The 8,607-nt window shown below is 35.5% G+C and overlaps 1 protein-coding gene across 2 annotated transcripts in view; it reads left to right on the forward strand.

Moving 5' to 3' along the window:
- The first annotated feature begins 241 nt into the window (after window positions 1-241).
- FUT8 (fucosyltransferase 8 (alpha (1,6) fucosyltransferase)) overlaps window positions 242-8,607 on the forward strand; it is a 248,246-nt gene continuing 239,880 nt past the window's right edge. Inside the window, exon 1 of one of the 2 annotated variants that reach the window (XM_008582682.1) lies at window positions 242-341. The gene's annotated coding sequence lies outside the window, so the exon portion shown is untranslated. The remainder of the gene's footprint in view (window positions 342-8,607) is intronic. The other variant, XM_008582683.1, reaches the window with a different exon arrangement.

Here is an 8,607-nt window from a genome sequence, read left to right on the forward strand (position 1 = left end):
GAACTATGAAGCAAATTAAGACACAGTGTTACTGAGTTTGGGTGTAATTCGCAAAATGAAAACCCATTCCTTGTTGGCATTTGAAAAGGACTGCTTGCAGAATAAGTGAATGTACAAATAAGTGAATTTACATGTTATGACTGGCTACATAAGGGAAAATAAAAGGGATTTTAAAAAAAGTATAATGATGCTAACTGAAATTTGAGTAGGGCTGAATTTCACATATTTTTCTTTTGTTCTAGGGTTGCTGCTTTTGCTAAGAGGGCATCCATGACCCTGATGTTGTTTTCACTCAAGATAAAGTACTTTATTGCCTTTACTGATTAACTGAACATTTTCAGGTTAGTATATTTTGTGGACAGCACTTCCCTATTCCAATTATATGTTAATATTTTGAAAAATGGGTAATTTTATAGTTAAAGTCATATATGTATGTACCAGTGAAGTAGAAAGCCCAACTCAGTCTAAACTCTATTGAATTGTGTATTAATTAGGAAACATTTTCTGACTACCCATTGTGTACAATCTGCACTGCATAAAATGAAAAATACTTTACTTCCTTTTTAATAGTTTTGTACTTTAAAGTATGGGCCTGAATAAAACAAGCTGTGGCTAACTGTGGCATATCAAACTTTTGGTACCTTTGTGCGGCATATTTGATGCTGAAAATAAACAACTCATCTTAAAAGTTTCTGACTTTTTAGTAGTTGGCTTTTAAAAGTATCATTCTTACCCAGATTTCAGTCATACATTAACGTTTTTATTTATTTATTTTTAGTGTTCAGGCTATGTGTTTTGACAAATGTATATTTATCACCACAATTAAAACAGTTCTATAACCTTCCAAATTTACTCATGTTGCCCCTTTGGAGTTAACTTCTCCTTCCACCCAATTCCTAGCATTTGTTTTCTGTATCTAAACTTTGCCTGTTCCAATGTATCATTTAAATGTAATCATCTAGTATGTAGCTTTTTAAGTCTGGCTTCTTTTACTTAGCATAATGCATTTGAAGTTTATCCATGTTGCCGTGTGTATCAGTAGTTGTATGTGTCAGTAGTAAGTTCTTTTTTTAATTGCAGAGTAGTGTTCCACTGTATGGATATACCACAGTTTATTCCTATACCAGCTGATGAATATCTGGAATATCTGGGCTCTTTCTAGTTTTTGGTAATTATATAGCTGCTGCAGTCATATATTAAAAATAAAAAGGTGATTCTATATTCTTTATTAATAGCAGTTACTTTTTTGTTGCTGTTAAAGAGACCACAAGGATGTAACTATTGCATTTTGGGGCCATGATTGCATTTTTTAAAAAAATGTCATTAAAAAATAACCAGAAAAAAATTTTTTAACAGACGTGGTGGCTAGGGGAAGAGACCTGCAATATATGGTCATTTTGAGTATAGAAAGAGAAGTAATGAAAAATTATAAGAAATGGGGTATATTGGAACTTGAGGAACTTTTGGAAAAATCAGGTAGCTTCTCAAGTGCAGAGGTAGATCAGAAATATACAGGTAGATTTATATAGTTAAGCTCCAAAAGTTATCTGATTATAAAAGTCAAGTAAATTATTAGAATTCTCTTATCTTAAAAATTTACTTGAAGAGGTCAAATGTTGGGCATGAAAAAATCAATTTAAGCCTTCTTGAATGAATATTTAGGATGAATGTGGTAGAAACTGTCCTTCTGCCTTGGGGAAGTTACTGAACTCAAAAAGTAGCTTTGAAAAGCTGTTTGAATATTTATAAGAAATACCTGGTTTATAATTTGTTATAGAAATAAAAATGCCTTGAGAAAATATTATGGTCTGACTCAGAGAATGTTGGTTGGTTTTAGAATTCAGCTCGTAAGCATGGACCATAAAAGAGTCATAGCAACTTCAAACTATTCTCTTGTTTCTGAATATTTTTAGATGAATTATATGACTTTCATAGTATCTGTATAGATAAATGGTAGGCTATGTTGTGTTCTAAGAGAACACTTCTAATCAGGCAAGACATTTTAGGCAGAGTCAGCATTTTAGAGATGTTTCTGAGAGAGAATAATTTATTTGTTCAATGGGCAAATGCAACACAAGAGTCAAAGACAGTTCTGTGCTCAAAAGTCACTATTTCTTTGGGAATTCAGGGTACTTAATTTTAAACCAGAATTCCAATTTCCATATTTACCTAAAGTATTTGTGAAAATAGGGCTCTTATTTATTTATTTATTTATTTGGGTTCTTGTTTAACTTTCAATTCTGTAAATTTTAAATTAATCTATAAAGGAATATTTTGCGTTTATTACAAAATAAAAAAAATTTGTTAGATTTTTCCGGCTGTATATTCAACATCAGCATATTTTTGTCATCTATTTGAAAATTAAGATCATATCTTGTACCATTTGTACAGTGGCCAGTTTTAACATAAAATCGTCTGGAAAAGAAATAAATTAAAACTGAGTTTTGTAAACAATATTAAGTTGAGCAATTTAACTTTATCTCAATTCAGTGATCTCAGGGTGAACAGAGTTAGGGTGATGAGTAAAATGGATACTACACTATGTTTCTCCAGTTAGCTGTATGATTAAAAGCATATCACTTCACCTCTCTGTGTCTGTGTTTTCCAATTTACAAAAAAAAGGCATAAGGTATTCATTAAGGTCAGGTATAACTGGTGAAATTTAAAACAACCGAACAGATTCTTTTATTTCATGAGCACTACCAGGCCTAGAAAACTAGTGATAAAACTTGTTCAAGGTATTATTCTAGAAATGGAACATTTTAAAATAAAAATAAGATTTAAACATATCATAAGTATTTACTTTTGGCTATTTGATGTATAAGCATGTTATGAGATTGTTACTCAATTGAAGTGGTTTTACAGATTTTTGAGAGAAGTATATATTTTTTGCTCCATCTTTTCCCTTCTGAAACATCTTCTACTCATTGTATTATACCAACTTCATCCTGATTCCCTGAAAATCTTTTTACCCCTTTAGGACAAAGGCAACAGCTATTGGGAGACATTTCTCTTGGGTGTCATGAGGCTCAGTGTTTCTGCACATCAACTGAGAAGAAGCATTGACACGTTTTGCTGGGGGCTTTTTCAAGGAAATCTGTACAGCAAACAACCTAGGACAATATAAGCAGTGTCTCCATCAGTACAGGGGGAAGATTTCTTTGCTGTCTAGGAAAATAAAGACAATCCTTCTAGAGAAAAGGATGGGCATACTTTCTTGCAGCTCTTTTAAAATACTGGAGTTTCATAAGCTCAGGTTTCTTCTCCTGTAATACAACACATTGTGTGTCCAGGCATCTCTTGGTTCTCTTTGCATTTCTCCTGAGGAATTAGAGCTTGAGGAACTAGTACAAATGATGATACTCTAGGTATTGTTATTGTTGCGAATAATAAACTGTTCTTTGTTTCTGACTGAGGAGCATCATATCTTCTGCTAGGGTTATCTGATGCTAGCTTACTAAATATCATTAATACATCCTATAAAACAAAGCTGAGTTTATTGCTTATTGCTATAAGGAAGAATACCACCTTGACAGAGCTTTGATAGTATCTGCATAAGTCCATTTCTGTTGCCTGTAACAAAATACTTGGAACTGGATAATTTGTTAGAAAATGAAATTTATTGCTTATAGTTTGTGAGGCTGGGAAGTCTGAAGTCCAGGGAACATGTCTTGTAAGGGTCTTCTTTGGCAGTGGCTTTGTAGCAATGCAGGGGTCTCCATGGTGGTCCCACTCTCACAGCTCTACTAGACATGGCCCTGGTGGGGTTTCTCTGCTGCAACTCCGACATTTCCTCTTGGCATCACTCTAGCAAGACTCTATGCAGTGAATCCGCCCCTGCGACAGATGTCTTCCTGAGCCCCCAGGCTTTTCCATACATCCTTTGAAATTGGGGTATAGGCTCCCAAGCTTTCACAGCTCTGGAATTCTGTGAGCCTGCAGACCTAACACCACGTGGATGCTGCCAAACCTTCCAGTGTGTAGCTGTAGGTCCATCCACACCTGGGGCCAATTCAGCCACAGCTGGAGCAGCCAAAGCAGCTGGGGTGCTGGTGTGGGAAGCAGCATGGAGAGTGCCTCGGGCCTGTTCCCCAAGACCATTCTTAGAGGAACAAAGTTAAGGTCAAAATTTGAGAGTTTGAAGTTTAGTTTGAGTTGGGTCTTTCAGTCGTGGTGACGGGGCCTGATTAGGATTGGGTAGGTAACATGATAGAACAGTTTAGGATTGATGGAAACAGTAAAGCAAGGATTTTGAAAACTTGATGCTTCCTACTGAAGAGTTGATGAAACTTTCCAGAAGGTTTGTAATGAACAATCAGGTTATATCCCTGCAAGTCTCCTAGAATAGTAAAGTTATGCTAATGAAGGCAATGGACTAGTAAATTCATGCTAATGTACACAGAAAGCTGTGTGTGTTTGGAAATATTAGTTTTCTAGGGCTGCTGTAACAAAGTACCATGAACTGGATAGCTTAAAACAACAGAAATTTATTCTCTCATAGTTCTGGAGGCTAGAAGTTTGAAATCAAGGTGTTGGCAGGGCCATTCTCTCTTCGAAGACTCTAGGGAAGAATCCTTTCCTCCCTCTTCCAGCTTCTGGTGGTTTCCAGCAATCCTTGGTGTTTCTTGGCTTGTGACAGCTTAACGTCAATCTCTACCTCAGTATTCACATGGAGGTCTTCTCTCTGTGTGTTATCTGTGTCCAAATTTCCTCCTTCTTATAAGGATATCAGTCATTGGATTAGGGCCCACACTAATCCAGTGTGATGTCATATTAACTTAATTATATCTGCAAAGACCCTATTTCTGAATCAGTTTCCATTCACAGATTCTAGTGTATGAATTTTTGAGGCAGTGTTCCACCTAGTACTAGCTGTGTGTGGATAGGTGATTTTGGTTCTCATGAATCCATGAAACTATAGCAGGCTAATTTTGTTAGCTTGCATGTAGGGTAAAATCTCAAGCTCTTCACAACATCATGGTGTAGTAGAAAGAATACCAGTCTGGAAGTCAAGGTGCCTTGGTTCTAGTTTCTGCTGTTATTAACTAGCTTGAGAAAGTTCCTATCTTCTCCAGCTATTAGTTTTCTCATGGTTAAAATGGAAGGCCTTGAGGGAAAGAGGAGAAATGAACCAAATGATCTCTAAGGAACTTTCTAGCTTTCAGATTTTGAAGTTCTGTAATTTAGTGCCTACTGTATACCATATTTATAGTAGTTTTTTTGGAGTCACAAAATAAAAAGGAAATAGAGGATGCTATAAGTGCTGATCAGATAGGTTCTGACTTACGAATGTAGTATCTACAGATTAATTTAAAATGTTTTGTTTACTTGGGTAAAAATCATTAGTGAAGATAATAGGTAAACATGCTTTTAGCTCTGATCTTTCTGACTTACCATATTTTATCTTTCAATTTGAATAGTGTATTTGGAAGAGGAACATTCTTCTGGTCAGTTAATTTGTTTAAAGTTAGAAAAATGTGTGTTGCTGCTCTCTCGTGCTGAGTTCAGAAAATGAAGTAACCTTTCCAGAAGTGAGCATGAGAATATATTCCCTCCTTCATTGCCCACATTTCTCAGTCATATCATTCCTGTGGTCAAGGGATCTTAGAAAAATAATTACTAGAGAATGGTAATAGTCCTGAGAGGTGGAGCATGGTACCACTTACTAGGTGTAAGTGATTCATCTGCTATTGATTTTCCTTGTGTTTGAAATAGGTCACTGTGGTATTGTGTTTGAATTCTTTCTTTGAGTCATGTAGAAATACATGATAATTACTTCAAAGAGATATTTTGGGCACTAAAAAGGAAATTCTTTTGTAATACCAAAATGTGTATGTGTTTGTTCTTTGCAGGGTACAAATTAACAGTGTCTGAATATTGAACCAACATTTTTTGATCTGGATAAAAGTCACTGAAGTGGGAGGAAACAGGAATTTTTGATTCATTCTATACAGTAAAAATTCAAAACCATATTCCAGGGGGTGCTGGGAATCTCTCACCACTTGAACTTAAGGATTTTCCTGCATGCAGCCCTTCAATTACACACAAATTGTACTAGGTATTTTCATAGTGGGTATTTGGGCAGTTCAGATGTTGTAACAATGGTGATTTATTTATTTATTTATGTTTATTGTAGAAGCTACATTAGAATACAGAATTTGTAGGAACACTGCAGCAATACCTGAATTAAATTTATTAAAATGGATAGAATATAGAAACTAAAAAGACACTATAATTATAATAATACAAAAATATACCTCTGGATCATATTTTCTATTCACATTTCTATTCTTTAATGAGAAGATTGTTACTATATTTTCTTAATATTCAAGTTAGCTGTTCACATAGAATAAATAACATGACCTTTTTGGTGTGGGCCTTTTTGATGATTCCTGGGAAGGCTTTTTTTTTTTTGACATGGTGGCAGATCATCCAGGCTTGGATTAAATTCTGTCCGCTTGCAATTTTCCCTACTTATTTTAGACTTTGGAGTTGGTATTCTGATATTGCCAATAAAATAACGTTCCTCCAACTTGTAAGAAATATTTTCGAGTTTCAGAGAATTGGCAAAAATTAAAAATTAGTGTATGGACGTGTTTGATTTCTATACTTTCATGGTTTGTAGTATTCACTTTATACATTGTTTATGTTTTGTTGGACTCATAGATGCTTGAGAAATTAGAGTGATTCTCCCTAACTTTCCCCTCCCCAGCCATCCCAACAGCACCATCAGGGAAAAAAGGAAAGAAAGAAGGAAAACCATGGTAAATATTTATTTCTTTTCTCACCTATACTGAATTAATGTATTACTGTGTACATTGTTGAAGGTGTTTTTGTTTTTGCTTTTTAAATAGACTTTATTTCTTAGAGTAGTTTTTTTTTTTTTTTTTTGTCTTTTTTCGTGTCCGGCAACGGATCGCAACCCTCAGTGTCGCGCCCGTACCGGACCAGGACCGGCAACGGGATCGCACCCCTCGGCGTCGCTCCCGCACCTCGCTCAGCCAGCGAGCGGGAACCGGTCTGTATGTGGGATCCGAACCCTCGGCGGGAGCGCCGCCGCGCTCCCAAGCTGCGCACTGTAGCAGTGCGCCACCGGGCCGGCCTTAGAGTAGTTTTTAAGTTTACAGAAAAATTGAACAGAAAGTACAGGGAGTTCCCATATACTCTCTTATATCCTGCAACCTTCATATAATCACTATTACTTCCAGAAGTTTGTTCGACAGTTCTTTGGGATTTTCTACATAGGTGACCATATCATCTGCAAACCAAGACAGTTGTATTTCTTCCATCCCAATTTGTATGCCTTTTATATCTTTTTCTTGTTTTAGAGCATTCGCTAGGATGTCCAGTATGATGTTTTTTGTTTTTTGGTTTGTTTGTTTTTTTTTTGGTGGCTGGCTGGTATGGGGATCCAAACCTGTGACCTTGGTGTTATAGGGCTCCGGTCTAACCAACTGAGTTAACTGGCCAGCACTCCAGTGTGATGTTGAATGGGAGTGGTGAGAGGGGAAATTCTTACCTCGTTGCTGATCTTAGGGGGAACACATCTAGTTTCTAACCATTAGGTATGATATTTGCTGTAGGTTTTTTGTAGTTTTTAAAAATTAAGTTGAGGAAATTCTCCTCTATTCCTAGTTTGCTGAGACTTTTAAATCATGAATGAATATTGAATTGTATCAAATACTTTTTCTGCATGTATTTCTGTGATCATATGATTTTTCATGTTTACTGGGTTGCATTAATTGATTTTCAGATGTTGAACCTGCCTTGTATACTTGGAATAAATCCTACTTGTTGTGTAAAATTTGATTTGCTAATATTTGTGAGGGCTTACGCATGTATGTTCATGAGAGATAATGGTCTGTAGTTTTGTTTGTTTGTTTGTTTTTCTTATGCTATTGTCCGGGCTTAGTATTAGGGTAAAGCTGGTCTCAGAGAATGAGTTAGGAGGTGCTCACTCTGCTTCTATTTTCTGGAACAGATTGTAGAGAATTGTTATGATTTGTTCCTTAAATATTTGGTAGAATTCACCAGTGAACCATCTGGGTGTGATGCTTTCTGTTTTGGAAAGTTATTAATTATCTACTCAATTTCTTTGATTGATATAAGCCTATTCAGATTATCTATGAGTTTGTAAATTTTGTCTTTCAAGAAATTGGTGTATTTCATCTAAGTTATCAAATTTGTGGGCATAGAACCACCTTTTAGTTTTGTGGATTTTTCTCTGCTTTCCTATTTTCAATTTTACTAATTTCTGCTCTGAGTTTTATTATTTCGTTTGTTCTCCTTTCTTTGGATTTAATTGGCTCTTCTTTTTCTAGTTTCATAAGGTAGGAACTTAGATTATTGATTTTAACTCTATTTTTAATAATTCCTTTTACAATTTATTTTTATTATTATTTTTACTTTTATTATTATTTTTTGATTAATTTTTTTTATTGAATCAAAAATGATTATACATATTTTTGGGGTTCAACACTGTGATATGTTGATGAAATCAATATTACCAGCATATATTGTTACAGATCATAATTATTCTTTATGCTCCTTGTCCAATCTCTCCCCCCCCCCCCCCCCCCCCCTCCCCCCCCCCCCCCCCCCCTTCCC

This window comes from Galeopterus variegatus, unplaced genomic scaffold, assembly GCF_000696425.1.
Source record: "Galeopterus variegatus unplaced genomic scaffold, G_variegatus-3.0.2 Scaffold2695, whole genome shotgun sequence".
Taxonomy (NCBI): domain Eukaryota; kingdom Metazoa; phylum Chordata; class Mammalia; order Dermoptera; family Cynocephalidae; genus Galeopterus; species Galeopterus variegatus.